At 45.2% G+C, this 17,310-nt stretch overlaps 1 long non-coding RNA gene across 1 annotated transcript in view; it reads right to left on the bottom strand.

Moving 5' to 3' along the window:
* Positions 1 to 17,310, bottom strand: part of LOC137653199 (uncharacterized) — a 136,947-nt gene that overhangs the window by 20,117 nt on the left and 99,520 nt on the right. Inside the window, exon 2 of the long non-coding RNA XR_011046423.1 lies at positions 14,314 to 14,423. This is a non-coding gene — a long non-coding RNA (uncharacterized lncRNA). The remainder of the gene's footprint in view (positions 1 to 14,313; positions 14,424 to 17,310) is intronic.

Raw genomic sequence — 17,310 nt, 5'->3', positions numbered from 1 at the left:
AACAAAGATATAGAGGTTTTTAAATGATGACGTCATCCTTACTGTGTCGCCTGCATGACTTAGTTTGACAAAATCGTCTTTGTGTGTTAATTTTGCATATATATAGCGATTTTTCACTTATATTTCGATCTATCGTATGTCTGGCAGAAATGGAAGGCATTGGTAGAGTGTAGATGAACGAAGTCTACTCCTACAATAACAGAAGCCAAAGTTGCCAAAGATGTATATTAGTTATAATGTATGCGTTTGTTTACTTGAAGTTCGTATGTACATTGTGTTTCCACAACGCCCTCGGGAACATTATAGCAAGGCCAATATTACCTAAGGTTATAGAAAGAACAAATAATCAATCATTTTTCCAAACAATGAAATATAGCGGTCTTTAAATGATGACATCATCCTTATGGCGTCGTCTGTATGACTGAGTTTGACAGATGCGCAGTTCTCCCTCTCAACCTCTCTCTCTCTCTCTCTCTCTCTCTCTCTCTCTCTCTCTAATTATCTAAAAACTGCCATTTATACAAATACTATAATAACAATGTTCAACTCTCTCTCTCTCTCTCTCTCTCTCTCTCTCTCTCTCTCTCTCTCTCTCTCTCTCTCTCTCTCTCTCTCTCTATTTGAACTGCCATCTATATCAGCCAAATGCTTTCATGATCTCTCTCTCTCTCTCTCTCTCTCTCTCTCTCTCTCTCTCTCTTATGTTTCGAAATCTCGTACTTCTGGCAGAAATGAAAGGCATTGGTAGAGGGTAGGTGAATGAAAACTACCAGCTACGAAAACATCAGCAAAGTTTCCAAAGACATATATAAATTATAATGCATGTGTTTATTTACTTGAAGTTCGTATGTTGATTGTGCTTTCACAACGTCCTCTGGAATTTTATAGCAATGCCAATGTTACATAAGGTGATAGAAAGAACAAAAAGTAAGTGGACAACAAGAAAAAAGAACCAAGAAAGAGGGAAACATGGATAAGAGTACAAAGCTGAAACCTGGTAGCTAAAATTCTGGCAACAATTAGAGATCGCTGGCAACTCATAACATAGGAATAGTAAACTGAGGGTTCAAATACCTCCTTTAGGGTGCATTTATGTAGGAATGAACAATAAAAGTTATCATAATAACATTATCTTGATTTCTTTTAGAAAAGAAGCGAAAGCTTGCTGCAAATCTTTGGGAGCTCATAACTCAAAAACATACTTATTCCCACTTAGGTACATTTTTCTCACTTATTTGTTGTTCGATATTAGAGAAAAAGATATCGTTGAAAAGAAGAATAAAAATCCCACAATTCTGTCAGACAAAATTTTGATTTTCGTTTTACATTTTTTTTCACGATTATTTTCCGTCTAGACGAGAAAAAAAAATAAAAATTCATTAAAAAAAAACAGAAAGGAAAATCAAAATTCTGTCTGACAGAATTGTTCGGTTGTTAGAGTAGTTTTTGTGGTATAAGTTTCAATACAATTGGTATTATAGTAGTGGGGAAAAATGTACCTAAATATTTTTTTTAAATCATGATTTTTGCTCATAAATCCAAAAGTTTTTGATCAAATGACTTGAAATTTTTATATGATGAAGGTATTATATATGTCTAAAACATATATAGAAATTGTGTAATTTGGATCATTAGAAAAAAAAATGGCGGACCTGGCGGACGGTCCCCTTAAAATCGAACATGAAACGCAAATCAGATGCAGTCATACCATATTAGAATGGTGTAAGGCTGCTGATGGCTACTAGTGTACTACAAATGTAATGGATGTGCTTCTTTTCCATGAATCTTTTGTATGTATACGTACGTAGTACTGCATCCAATAATATTCTCTGTTGCAAAAAATCACATTTCGAATAAGCGTACGAGAGAGAGAGAGAGAGAGAGAGAGAGAGAGAGAGAGAGAGAGAGATAGAGAGAGAGAGAGAGAGACACATCCTACAACAAAAGCGTAAAATAGCGTACGTAAAGCTGTATTATTATTATTGTTATTATTATTATTATTGTTGTTGTTGTTGTTATTAATATTATTATTGTTATTATTATCATTATTATTATTATTATTATTACAGTATCATTATTTATTATTATTATTATTATTATTACTGTACAGTATACTGTACGCAGGGTATCTTGTACTTTGAATTGGTAACCTACGTAGCATATAAGACGGGTTGTGATTGGTTCAAGCGCTGATAGATGACGAATCAGAACTCAAGTTTTGTCATCTAGCCTGTGATTGGTGTTTTGCCCGCATCTCCAACTTCCAGCATCTACGTTTTCGCGGTCACTTTGTCTCCCGCCGTATCGCTGTGTAGACGTTAAGTTATTGTGAACTTTAATCTGTGCTGTGCGTGACTGTTTTAAGTTGAACTTTTTGTTGAACTTTCTGTTAAACCCTACTGTACAATGCCTCCCAAGCGTTCTGCTTCTACTAAGGCTGGTAGTGAGCCTAAACACCACCGAAAGATGATGACGATTGCTGAGAAGGTGACGCTTCTCGATATGTTAAAAGACGGTAGAAGTTACGCGGCCGCAGACCTCGAAGACCTGACGAAATCGGCCAGTGAAGAAGACAGTGAAACACAGGAAGAGATCCAAGAAAATGTCGAAGAAACGGGCTTAACATTAGAACGGCTTGCCAAGCTCTGCAAGCTTGCGAAGGAGGTGAAAGAAATGTCGCAAGAGTGGGACGAGGATATGGTTCGTTCTATACAATTCTGCAACAAGATCGATGAACACATGACTCCCTACAGGATGCTCTTGCGAAAAAAGAAGCAGCGGCAGCAACTTCCGATCACCATGCCCTCGGAAGAAATTGAAGAAGTGTCTCAGGAAGAAGTTGAAGAGGTGTCCCAGGAAAAGACACCTCCGTCTGAAGAGACGTAAAATACTGTACTATCATTGGCTGCACAGTAGAAGACATCATCAGCTTCATCATCATCATTTCTACTCTGCAGCAAATTCATCGCCTTCATCATTCAAGTTTTTCTTGAACTTCTTTCGTGGTGAGTACAGTAACAATCTTTATTTTTTACTTTAATATTCTAACATTTCAATATTTGTGCCTGTTTTAGTTTAGTACTGTATGCATTAAGTTAAAGGGAAGGTTTTAAAAGTCTGAAGAGTATACATGTTGTAACCTATCATATTTTTTTTGTTTAAAATTTACATTTACGTACGTAAAACAATCTCTCTCTCTCTCTCTCTCTCTCTCTCTCTCTCTCTCTCTCTCTCTCTCTCTCTCTCTCTCTCTCGTAAATTGTTTTCCTGCTTTGCTACGTACAGTATGTACTGTATGATTTTATATAGATACGATAAATAACATTTGTAATAACATATTGTTTACTGAGTGTACTTTATGACGCCGTCGTTTCAGGCGGCGTCATAAAGAAAAACATTTCATTTGGAAGTACTAAGAAAAATTAAGTAAAACATTGGTAATAACAAAATCAACATACTGTATAATCAATATAATCGATGCAAAAACTAACCTATACACAGATGTGTACAGTACACTAAATGCGTTTGTTTCTTCATTATGATCAGAGAAACGTAAACAAAACATTGGTTGCCCTTTTTTATCGTGCTTTTTGGGGTGTTTAGGAAACGCATGATATAAAATTGCCTTTAATATTTGTGCCTGTTTTAGTTTAGGGTACTGTAGTACATGCAATAAGTGTTCTGTACATTAAAGGGTAGTTTGTTAACAGTACTACGTACAAGGGAAGGTTTTAAAAGTCTCAATATACATGTTAAATAAATACGTAAATATGGTGTCAATACTTCGCGGATTTTCACCTATCGCGGTCGGGTCTGGAACCTATCTACCGCGATAAACGAGGGTTCACTGTATACACATAAGTTCCTGGGGAACGAAAGTCTTTAAGAGTCACAATACACTTCATGTCCAAGAAGATGTGGCACACGAGTTAGAATCTATGTCACTTCACCTTGAGGAAGAACAGTCTTTTGTGCACTAAGTGTCACCTGAAATCACTATGTATCACACTAGGGTCAACACAGGCACCAGTTGAGTTAGAGTCCCGAAATAACTCACTGTTCTACGCAGCACTAAGCAGCTGGTTTCAATACACTACCTGCTGCTACCACGAATCTTTTAACTTCGTGCACCTGCTTCGCATAGTGTTTAAAGAACACTCTTGAGGATTTCCAGCCTGTGAAGGATCGGAGGCTTTCGAAATCCATACCTTGGAAAAAATTTAGAGAAGAGGCGACTTTCCTATGATCATGACCTGCGGGTGTACTGTCAGGATCCGCTCTGCGAATAAAGTAAGTGATTTTCGCCCTTAGTTGTTTAAGTGACAGGTCACTACCCGATGTTTATCCTTTAAAAAGCTGTCCTCCGCCAAAGTCTGAAGTTCTTCGAAGATAGACCTTAAGACTCTCCACTGGGCATAGAGAGACATCTTCCTTCAGAGGGCAGATTCTCCAAGGTCCCCATCTCTTGGTGGGGAGTTCATTTTTGGCGAGAAACGTAGGGTCAGGGAAGAGGGTAAGTTCCCCTGTGTCGGCGAACTGTATCTGGCCCTCTTCTCTTGATAATGCCACTATTTCACTGACTTGGGCTCCCGATGCGAGAGCAAAAAGGAAAATTACTTTTTGAGTCAAGTCTTTCAGAGGGCAAGATTCGTTGTCCAAGCTAGAGGCAAAATGGAGCACCTTATCCAGGGACCAGGTGATGGGTCTCGGTGGAGGTGCAGGACGGAGTCTAGCACATGCCTTCAGAAGTTTGTTAAAGATTTCGTTGGACAAATCTATTTGGAAGGCGTACAGTAGTGGTCTAGTCAAGGCCGATTTACAAGTGGAAATCGTGTTGGCCACTAAGCCTTGTCCATGAAGGTGAATAAAGAAGGACATACAAAAATCTATGGAGATTTCCGTAGGGTTTTTTGCCTTGACAAAGGACACCCACTTCTTCCAGGATGATTCATATTGCCTTCTGGTAGACTTTGTTTTGTATTCCTCTAGGAAGTCTAAACTTTTCTTCGAGATTCCAAACCCTTTCTCCACGGCTAGGGAGAGAAAATCATGAGATGAAGGTCTTGGACTTTCTTTGATGAATCAAAGACAGTCGACTTTTGCACCTACTGGGAGAGAACTGGGCCAGGCAGAGGGATCAGCTTGGGTTGTAGCTCCAGAACTAGGAGAAATCAGTTGCTCCAGGGCCACTTGGGAGCCACTAGGGCTGCTGTTCCCTTGAAGGTTCTCAGTTTGGAGAGGACTTTCAGCAGAAGATTGGGTGGAGGGAACAGGTAAATCTTAGACCATCTGTTCCAGTCCAGGGACATGGCGTCCACTGCTTCCGCTATGGGGTCCTCGTATGGGGCCACATATCGAGGAAGTTGATTGTTGTTGCTCGTCGCGAAGAGGTCGATCTGCAGTTCCGGGACTTGACGGGAGATGAAGGAGAATGATCTTGCATCTAGGGACCATTCCTACTCTATGGGGCTTGTCCTCGATAGAGCGTCCGCCGTCACATTCCGGAATCCTTGCAGGTGAACTGCAGACAAGTGCCATTTTTTCTTGTCCGCCAGGCAGAAAATGGGCAAAAGCACTTGGTTGAGGTGGGGCAATCTTGAGCCCTGACGGTTGAGACATCTGACTACCACGGAGCTGTCCAGAGTTAGACGAATGTGGATCGAAGGACGAGGAGATAGTTTCTTCAGAGTGAGAAAAACCGCCATGGCTTCCAAGATGTTGATGTGAAACGTCTTGAACAGGGGAGACCATGTTCCTTGAACTTGTCGTTGGTGGGACTGAGGCCCCCATCCTTCTAGCGAGGCATCCGTATGGATGTTGATCGATGGAGGTGGTGGTTGAAGAGGAACAGATCTTTTCAAGGTCCTTGCTTCTGACCACGGCTTGAGGAGTGAGCGAAGCCTGTTTGGTAGGGGTCTCTTGAGATCTCTTCGAGCAATGGATGCGTTTCGTCTCCAGACTCTCGAAGCATCCTTTAGCTGTGCTCGTAGCACTGGGTCTGTCACTGAGGCAAACTGTAGGGAGCCGAGTACTCGCTCCAGCTGTCGTCTTGAAATCCATTTGGATTTGAAAAGTCTTTTGACAGATCCGGCTATTTCCTTCCTTTTCTTCAGAGGGATGGAAAGGCGGTGTGACTGAAGATTCCAATGGATTCCTAACCATTGAAACTTCTGAGCTGGAGACAGGCGAGACTTCTTGGTGTTGAATTTGAAACCCAGATGTTCCAGGAATTGGGTCACCTTTCTGCAGGCACGCAAACATTCTTCTGACGATGTCGCCCAAACCAGCCAATCGTCTAGGTAAGCCATCACCTGGACGCCTTGAAGGCATAGCTGGTGGACGATCATGTCTGCTAGTTTCGTGAAGATTCTTGGAGCCACGTTGAGCCCAAAGGGCATGGCCCTAAAGGCGTAGTTTCTTCTTTGGAGCCCGAATCCTAGGTAGGAGGAAGCTTGGTGATTCATTGGAATGTGCCAATAGGCATCCGCCAGGTCTATTGAGACCGTGTAAGCCTTGTGAGGCAGTAGGGCTCTTATATGTTGAAGAGTCAGCATCTTGAATTTGTTGTTCACAATGAACTTGTTGAGAGGGGACAAGTCGAGAATGACTCTGAGCTTGTCTGAGTATTTCTTGGGAACACAAAACAGTTTTCCCTGGAACCTGGTGGACTTTACCCTCTTGATCACCTTCTTGTTCAAGAGTTCTAGGACATATTCTTTTAGGATGGGGGTTGAGGGCTAGAAGAATTGGTGGAAGATTGGAGGTGGTTGTATCCAACTCCACCATAGGCCCTTCTTGATGATGCTGTGTGCCCAAGGATCAAAGGTCCAACGATCCTGAAAGTGGCGGAGTCTTCCTCCCACCGGAAGCACTTCATTGCTTCTGGTTTCCCGAGGGTTTACCACCTCGGCCGCTTGTTCCCCTTCCTCCTCTGCCTCTGGAAGGACGACGAGAGGAGTCTCTGCCGGAGCCTCTACCCCTGGGACGAAAGGTAGTGGACTGTCTTTCGTAGGCAGGAGTGAAAACTGGTGATTGGGTCACCACCGGCTGAGGGACCAGCTGAAAGGTCTGCTGTGGCTGGGCCACTATCTGGGGAGTAGCGGGAGCTGGAAACTGGCGTTTGGCTTGACGCTGTTGGGGTCTAGGCTTGGAGGATTTCCTCTTAGGTTGCGGACCTTCATCCTGAGAGGACTTCCTCTTACGGGACATGCCCCACTTGTTGAGAAGGTTCCAGTTCTCAGTGGCAGCCTTGTCCACAATCTCCTTCACCAAAGCTGTTGGGAAGAGGTGTTTGCCCCAGATGTTGGAGGAGATCAGTTTCCGGGGTTCGTGCTTCACGGCTGCATTGGCGAACACGAAGTCTCTACAGGCTCTCCGGGCCTTGATGAAGCTGTACAAATCCTTCATCACGGTCGCAAGGTGGATCTTGGCAAGAACCATATAGAAGTCCGGGACCCGAATGTCCCCGCCCATTGCCTCAAGTTGAACTTGATGGGATAGGGAGGCAGCTAGCCTCTCCTTGGTGTCTTGTTCCCTACGTAGCAGATGGTCGTTAAGCTTGGGGAGATCTTCATTAAACTGACGTCCAACGACGTCAGGTTCCAGCTTCCCAACCGTGAAGGTAAGTTGGATATCCTTCCAGCTTTTATCGTTGGGGGGTAAGGCGAGGGAGAGAGGCCTACACTCCTCCAGTGTAGGGCAGGGCTTTCCTTCCTCCACCGCCTTCAAGACCGCATTGAGAGCCTTTTCAATGAAGGAAAAGATCATGGTAGGAGGAGCAAGAAAGGATGGATGCTTCTTGCTCAATGCCGGCATCTTTGAGTTAGTGAAATCTCGGCTCTTGAGGCAATCAGCCAGCATAGCCTGGGCCTTAGAGTGCTCGAAAACGATCACTTCTTTAGGTTCGGTCTCCTCCCTGGAGGCCAGTTCGGACCCGAGTCTGACATAACAGTCCGGATATGCCTCAAAGCTCAGGTAGAACTCTACCTCTTCGAGGGGGACTGCACCCAATTTGTCGTTGATGAAAATTCGGCCCGTCGTTACTGGCATGTGTTCGGCATAGCTCCAGGAATTTGACACCGAGCAAGGAGGAAGCTGTTTGACCGAGATTTTCTTCGGTTGCTTCCAGCCCATAAAAGGTCTCTTGAGGTCCTCTTGGCCCTTGCGGAACCTCTCGTCCATGAGTGCCACCAGGACCTGGATGGTATTTTGGGTGGTTGGCAGCGCAGGAAGCAAAGCAGCAGATGTAGAGGGAACTGGCTCCTCGACCACAGCAGAAGCCGCAGAGGGTGCTCGGGCGACCTCGCCCTCCGAATCAGGGAACTCCACCTGATCCTCCTCTTCCTCCTGACCCTCAGTCATGAGGGTCCTTTCAGTATTTTCGGACATGGCCTACATCCCTTCCACCTCGTCGATGTGACAGCCTTGGAGAGCGGCCGTAACGTCCGGTTCAACTGTAAGTTGAACACAGGGGATCTCGTCCTTAGGAATCACGGCATCAGCCGATGCTTCAGGGAAGAGAAGGGCCCTCATCTTCTCGTTGGGGAGATAAGGCCCTGTGGCGTTCCTCTGGAAACCGCACACCCACTTGCGCAGTTTCTCTCATGCATTGTCCCGGGCCTCCGCGGACGGAGGGTTGTCGAACGCCTCATCAAGAAGGCTTTTGCAGACTGAACAAGTCTGCAGATCCCAATACTTGAGATTCCCTTTCTTGGTGGCACAAGCGGCGTGGGTCCGGCACGCCAGATGGCCATAAAAGTCAGGGCAACAAACTCCGCAGAAGGAGCTCTCACACTTCACGTACTCCACCTGTAAAAGAAAGAGACAATGAGTACTTGAGAGTCATTATATCATGACTTACAGTAATCTTAGATTAAAATTCAAGTACCAACTTATAAAATATAAGATTCATTTTGGTTATGAGCTCAGGATAGGTGAGCTAGAAAAGAAGTAGGAAGACACATATTTGTGAATCCTGCCCAGCCAATTGCCGCGACCTTACACTATAATTAATTCCTTAGAACTTGTAGGGTTCTAAAAAGGGGGAAAGAGCATCCGTTCGGATGAGCCAAGCTTAGGCTTCCTCTGGGGAATTAATCATAGAGAGGTGCAAAGCTGAAATCATTCAGTTTATATAGAGAAAGGGGGGGGAAATTAGAATAAACCCCCTTTTGCAGGTTCGGTCCCGGCAAGAGACTGCACAAGGAAGCACAGAATATGCTGGAAATGTTTTACTGTACAACCGTATACAATAGTCATTGTTCTATGGTATGAAATACCAGAGGAGAACTGGCTAGTCTACACAGCTGCATGATAGTGACTGCCGGCACGGGGCCGGCAGCCGGGAGGGGTGATTGTCCACTGTAAGCCGAGGCTAGAAGCTCCGGCAGACTGACGGCAGGCCGGAGGCCCGTCTAGCGAGGTGAACCCATCAATGGCCACATACCAAGTGGCAGAGAGACAGGAAGACACTTGGGAATGGCGGATCGCCGGCAGGACAGTGGCCCCCAGCAGCCGGCAATGGTAGACCATCGCTGACATCATCCAATGAAGCAGGAAGGTTACCCAAGATGCCGGCAAGTGGAGGCCAGATCGCCGGCAGTACGGTGGCCCCCGGCAGCTGGCAATGGTAGACCATCGCTGACATCATCCAATGAAGCAGGAAGGTTATCCAAGATGTCGGCGGCTAACGCCGGCAAGCGGAGGCGACAGTGGACCGGCGCCGAGATAGGAAGAGAGAAAGGTAAGGAGGGAAGGTACATACATACATACATATACCAAGACACTTCCCCCAATTTTGGGGGGTAGCCGACATCAACAAATGAAACATAAAAAAAAAAGGGGGGGGGGGACCTCTACTCTCTACGTTCCTCCCAGCCTAACAAGGGACTTAACCGAGTTCAGCTGGTACTGCTAGGGTGCCACAGCCCACCCTCCCCCGTTATCCACCACAGATGAAGCTTCATAATGCTGAAGCCCCTACTGCTGCTACCTCCACGGTCATCTAAGGCATCGGAGGAAGCAGAAGAACACAGCCAATCCCACAACTCGCCGGCAAGCGGAGGAGTTGTAGGATGGCGGACAGGGGTGTGATGGCAAGCCAAACACAAGGGACAGAGTGGGGGGAGGGGGAAAGGGTCCTGAGAGGGAGTGATAAGGGGTTGGGGACACGCCCTTACACCCGCAAGAGAAGGGAATCTGTTTATAGGCTAGCCTATCTAGGGGGGAGAGAACGCTCTCCAACCTAGGGTAGGCTAGCTCAGCTTAGGTACAGCACTAGTGTCCTGTCCTAAACTATAAAGAAACAGAATCCCAGTGACTGCCTAACCTAGGCTAGGAGAACCATTCTCCCAGACTAGGCAACACAAGGGGTAGGACAAGTCGCTAGGCTGCAGGGAGGAAGGGTCGTTACCCAACCAAGTGCAGACTAGGGGGAAAGGCAGAGCCCTTCCACCTTCATCCTCCAGCCAGTACCAGAAGGAAAAAACGTTCTCCTAAGGTGGGCTGGGGTGAACGACATGTACTCTGGGGTTCTGTCCTAACTCGAGCCATGAACAATGGCGATGAGAAGGGAAGAACAATCCTAGCCTAACCTACCCGATTGCCATTCGAGGTAAGAGGGCTAGGATGTAGCCTAGGCTACCGCAGAGGGAGGAGATTACCTTAAATGAGGTAACTAAGAAGATAAGGAAGCATAAAAGGGCCCCACCTTTGGTTAGGGGTAAAAGAGTCGATGGTAAGACCACCCACGACCCCTTGTATGGTCCCTAGAAGGCGAAAAAACACATGTGCAATCACTGAATCTTGTATGTATAATTGCCTAAATCTTCATTTTGTAAATTAACACTAGGAACACTTATTATATCATGCAGGAAGTAAACATGAACACTTAGGCATCGAGCCTAGGGGATAGGATAGTAGGCTAGCGTAGGGTTCGGCTAACTAAGTTCGCCGAAGAATACAATCGGCATAATATAACTAATTCCTAGCAATGAAGACTAAATAACTAATGATATTAAATTAGTTATTAGACCGGGAATGCTGTTCTGGCTAACTAAATAAAGCATGCGAGGCGAACAGCAGTGTCGCAACAAGACGCCTCCGGTCAAGGCACAGCTCCGCCACAAAACACAAGATTTGAGGATAAACAATCGTTACTCTACGGCTAGAGCTTATTTATACGATACAAGAATATGGTACTCAACTTTCCAGAAGAAGGCGAGGCTGAAGATTGCGACATGGCGTTGAAAAAAGCAAGAACTGGGAAAAACCAAACTATGCAGAGACGCTATTAGAATTGGAAATGAAGAGGACGGACGTGACATCAGTCAAGATGGCGAACAGCTATGGCTGCGGTTTGTTTACGTCGCGGGGTACCATAACAGTAACGTAGGAGGATAACTTTGCAACGGCTCCTCAGTTATCTTGCCACCTTTCCCCCTCGAAGCGTAAACGCTATGTGGGGTGCAGATAGCCATGTGGCGTGTCAAGCATACGTCCCCTGTTGATATACGATATCCTAAAGGGAAACCTTTAGGGTACTCGCGCCAGAAGTTAGAATTCTGTGAAATCTATGGATTAATTCTCTGGGAATATCCACTGTAGTCATATATACCCTCAGGAAGCTACTGAAGGAACCTTCCATCAGGATGTCATGGCTTGAGCCCAAATATATATATATATATATATATATATATATATATATATATATATATATATATATATATATATATATCATATATTATATTATATATATATATATATATATATATATATATATATTTATATATATATGCATATACAGTATATATATATAGTTATAAATATATATATATATTTATAAAATATATATATATATATATATATATATATATATATATATATACATATATTTATATATATTTATATATATATTTATAAATTTATATTTATATATATATATATATATATATATATATATATATATATATATATATATATATACATTCTCTCGTTAAAGAGGGTTACCTAAGACGATCGAAGACCGAGTGGAAGGCTGTGGCTTTAATGACTCCTCCTTCCAGAGGAAAGGAACAGGTCAGGTAGCTGGGTCTTTGGGGACCTAAAGGAATGGCGGGAATCCGTCGGAAGTCATCCTTGTTACGTGCTAATCACCTGGGAGAATGCGAAGGTCTGCGTTTGCAGGCTGGTGAGAGAGGAGAAGAACCTCTGCGAGGGGCGGGTGAACGGCAAGATGGAGAATGCCGATGACCCAATGAGCGCCGAGAGACTCGCGAAGGAGACTGTTTGGAAACTTGTTTCCTCTCTTGCGAACGGGGGAGTTCCGAAGAAAGACGATGTTCTGGAGAACGATGATGTTCAGGCGAACGACGAAGTTCTGGCAAAAGATGGATAGTTGTCGTTCACCTATGAGTCAAAGGAGAGTGACGAGTAGCTGTAGCTCTACGAGCTGCTGGTGAATGGCACATTGTTGGCGAGCGCCAAGAGGTTGATGAACGACTAGCAGCAGAAGATTGCCGATTGCCTACCGATCGCTTAGGAGATCGGTGAGTCATTGGAAAACAACAAGCAGCCAGACACTGTCGGCTGACTTACGATTGGCGAGTCGTTGGCGAACGACGAGCAGGAGGGGACTGTCGTTTGACTTCCAATCTCTTAGATCGGCAAGTCACTGGCGAACGAGCCGTTGGAGACAGCCGAACCGTTGGTGAACGGTGAGAAGCCAGAGAATGGCAAACAAGCTGGTTGTTGAAGACAAGCCGAGTGACAATGAGCTGAAGGACTGCGAACACTTGGAGATTCGCGAGTTGCGAGAACTTGGTGAGAAGGCTGAGAATCCAGAGATTTAATGGGCACTGGAGAGCCACGAACAGCAGTTCGATGGAGACAGGTCGGAGTTGGACAGGCGAACGCAGCAAGGCTGACGATCGGCGAGTCCGAGGAGAGTCTGATAAGAAAGGCAAGGGTCAGGAACTCACAGGCAAATGGCGAAGCTGACGAGACTCATCAGGCTGACGATCCCTAGGCAAGAGCTGCAACTGAAGAGACAAGAGCTGAGGTGTGGGCGAGCGGCAAGGTCCTGGCAAGGAACAATCCTCAAAAGGGGATCGTCCAGCAAATGAATACTGCAAGAAGAAGAGACGTCTCTTTGAGGGTTCTCCCTCGTGAACAAGAGAGGTGACCGCTTGCAGGAGAGACTTGTCTCAGACTTTGTTCTACCCTTGACAGAAGAGTCGGCTCAGCAAGGGGAGAACGTAGTCTTCAGCAACGGCGACAGTAGAAGCAGGAGAGGCAGGCTGGGAATCGTCGGCAGGCGCCATAGACGACAATTCAGAATCACGAAGGTCAACACTCAACAATGCTAAGGGATCCACCTCGGAGGATGATGAATGCTGCCTCTCAGCACCCAGTTGAAGAAGTTGCAAAAGCACCTCATTTGAAGGGGGGCCAGTCAAGGTGAGGGACAGCCACACCTGAATAACATCAGAAAAAAATAAGGTTTCTCCCGGGGGGATAGGTAGGGCCGCTTTGCTAGGAGAAGCAGCACCGTCCCTCGAAAACCAGGGTTGAACTGAAGTTAAATGATCTACGCTACTATTTGACAGTTTCTTGAGGAAACCGACCAAACGAAAGCATCGGGGAGAGGTTGGGGGACGGAACAAGCTGCCCTGGATTTCTTCGACTTCAATGAAGACCCTGAAGGCGAAAAATCCCTTTTAGCCTTCTTCTTCCGGCAGCGCCCAAACTTCTCCCACTGGGAGGCAGACCACTCCCGGCATTCAGGGCAGGAGTTGTCCTTACCACACAGCCGCCCTCACAAGTTGAACATAACAGATGCGGGTTCATGTCAAGGAACGACATAAAAGTCCCACAGAATTGGCCCTTAGGTCCTGGAAAAGTCCACATAACGACAGCCAAGAGCACACAAACACTGAAAAAAGAAAATGTAAACAAAAGATCAGTAATGGGGAGTCAATAATTGGTGAGGGGGAAGAACAGTAATGTCTGTTCTCTACCCAAGCAAAAAGCTAAGTGGGTGATAAACCCAGGTGTGTGAGTGAGAGGGGTAGTTACTACTCCCCCAACACTAACTAGCGAGTGGGTGGTTAACCCCCCTAAAAATCTAATGGCATGTGTTTCAGCTTGCCGAAAGTAATACCCCTTGGTTTGTATTTAGTGACGGAACAAATATTGCTATAAAATAGATGAAAATTTTTTTGGAACTGCTAGGTATCAACTCACATTCAACTTATTGAAGAAAACAGTAATCAAATATATAATATTCAGGAAAATTTTCAAATGACCTGAACTTACCTTGTAATGTTATGCCATCCAATCCCTCAAGAGCAATCTCATCCTCCAAACAGGATATATAATGTAATCCAGAATTTGCCATACTGCCAATCTTACTTATCAAACCATATCTGAGGATTGAAAGAGGTAAAAAGTGTCAGTGCACAACCTATCTATATTATCAAACTTTAATTTTTTCCTACCATAAAAATGGCAAATTTGAAAGTAATTTGTATCTTTCCTAACCATACAAACCTGAGCGCTTTACTAAGGATATATTGGTCTGGCGAAGTTGGAAACTAGCCATAAACTTTTTACTCATGTTAAACACCTGCTGCTAGTTAACAAGGGTAAACTAATCACCTACTGTAGCTTACACACTCAGCTAATCTATTTATTCACTTTTGATTGCGAATAGAATTTCCTGGGGGAATAGGTGATGGCAAGAAAATTATGAGTAAAGAGCTTAGGTTTGTATGGTTTGGAAAAATACAAATAAATTCCAAATTTGTTATTGGTTCCTACACAAATATAAACCATTTGCTCTTTACAATGGATATTCACCCCTAGGAGGGTGAAAGTTCAAAACCCAACTGGCTGGGAACTTGAGCTAGGGTACAACTCTGAGCTTGTCCAAGCATGATAAAAGTATCCTTGACACCTCATGAAATATAACAAATTCGTAGATAATTTGTATTTTTCCTAACTATACAAACCTTAGCTATTTAATAGGGGTATTACTTTCAACGTAGCTGAAATGACGAGCCATTAATTTTTAACGAGGGTTTACTACCCACACCGCTAGTTAGCGGGGGTAGGGAAGGGTAGCTTGCTACCACCCCCCCCCTCTCACACACCTGTGCTTGAGCTCACTTTGCTTGGAGGTAGGACTTCAAAGGGGGATAGGGCTGGCGGGCAAGTTTGGTTAAATAGCTAAGGTTTGTATAGTTAGGGAAAATACAAATTATCTACGAATTTGTCATTTGTTCCTTAACTGGAATACAAACCACGCTATTTAATAGGGGTGACTCACCCAGTGGGAAGGGTGGACGTCCCAGCCAGTCAGGCTTTTGGCCTTGCCCGGGGGCTCGTTATTTGAGTGTGTAAGCACCCAAGAAATAAAGAGTCCCTGCACCTCGCTAGAACCTTGCTACGCAAGGACTGCGGCCTACGCAAGCTGTGTGTGAAGGTATGATGAAGTGTGACTCATCCTAGGAAGTTGTTCTGAAGTTCTTTAGATGGAAACTTGTAGACTAGGACTCTCCCAATACCACCTCGTTAGGGTATGGGGACGTAACAGTATTAATCTTAATGCTAGGAACACAAGGGAGCATGGTTTACCTGCAGTGGTTTGAGGTCAGCTATGCAGAGAACCCAGGAGGCTGCTTTCCCCAAGAGAGGGGATGATGAAGAAAAGAATAAGGGCCAGTCAAACCTTTTCATTCATGCAGACTAAAACTGGGTAACAATACCCTCAACCTTCTGCTACTTGTCCAATAAGCAGCTTGAGGTTTTAAACCAGATGTTGTGCAGCCACCACAGGGCCGATAGCGAACGTATCAAGTCTCCTTTGGGTCACATCTTGCAGGTAGTGGGATGTGAATGTTGTTTGACGTTTCCACACCCCAGCTTGAAGAACCTGCGTCACTGAAAAATTTCTTTTGAAGGCCAGGGACGTAGCTATGCCCCTGACATCATGTACTTTAGGGCAATGTGATGGAGGAGGGTCTGGATTCAAGGCCAGGTCAATGACCCTACGAATCCATGCAGAGATGGTGTTCTTGGTGACCCTCCTCTTAGTCCTTCCTGTGCTGACGAATAGAGCTGGTACATGAGGACGGGCTGCAGCTGTTCTTTTGAGGTACAGCCTCAAGCTCCTTACTGGGCATAGTAAAAGATGGTCTGGGTCATCTGTTACAGTACGGAGACTAGAAATCCAGAGGGAGTCGAATCGAGGATCCGCCACTCCAGGATTCTGAGTCTTAGCAATAAACTCAGGGACGAAGCTGAACGTTACCTCCCCCCATCCCCTTGAATGGGCGATGACATAAGAGAGACCATGAAGTTCGCTGACTCGCTTTGCCGAGGCCAAAGCCAGCAGGAATACCATCTTCCAAGTTAAGTGGCGATCTGATGCCTGGCGTAATGGTTCATAGGGAGGTCTCTTAAGAGACCCGAGAACTCGGACCACGTTCCATGGGGGAGGTCTCACTTCCGACTAAGGGCAGGTAAGTTTACAACTACGTATGAGTAGGGAAAGTTCTAGCGATGAAGAAATGTCCATTCCTTTCAGCCTGAAGGCTGGACTTAAGGCTGAGCAATAGCCTTTCACCGCCGAGACTGAAAGGCGCATTTCTTCCCGCAAATACACGAGGAACTCCGCTATTGTTGGAATTGTGGCATCGAGTGGAGAGATACCCCTTCCACGACACCAACCACAGAAGACTTTCCACTTTGCCTGGTAGACTGCTGCCGAAGACTTTCGCAGGTGTCCAGACATCCTGACAGCAACTTGTTGCGAAAATCCTCTCTCAGAGAGGAGATGCTGGATAGTCTCAAGGCGTGAAGTCGTAGTGAACCTACGGTTTTGTGGAAGATGTTGGCATGTGGTTGTTTGAGTAGATTGTGTCGTGGAGGGAGTTCTCTTGGTAGCTCCGTTAGGAGTTGCAGAAGGTCCGGGAACCATTCCGCGTGATGCCATAGCGGAGCTATAAGGGTCATTGAAAGATTGACCAATGTTCTGGTCTTGTTGAGTACCCTCCTCATCAGACAGAACGGGGGAAAGGCGTAAACGTTGATGTTGTCCCACCGTTGTTGGAAAGACTCTTGCCAGAGAGCCTTGGGGTCTGGGATTGGGGAACAGGACAGCAGGAGCCTGAAGTTCAGGGCCGTTGCGAAAAGATCCACAGTCGGAGAACCCCACAAAGTCAGGACTTTGTTGGCTACTAGATGATCCAAAGACCACTCGGTACTTACTATCTGAGAAGCTCTGCTCAGATTGTCGGCGAGCACATTCCT

Source organism: Palaemon carinicauda, chromosome 14, assembly GCF_036898095.1.
Source record: "Palaemon carinicauda isolate YSFRI2023 chromosome 14, ASM3689809v2, whole genome shotgun sequence".
Classification (NCBI taxonomy): domain Eukaryota; kingdom Metazoa; phylum Arthropoda; class Malacostraca; order Decapoda; family Palaemonidae; genus Palaemon; species Palaemon carinicauda.
The sequence above is the reverse complement of the archived record's forward strand: the minus strand, read 5'-3'. Positions and strand labels throughout refer to the sequence as shown.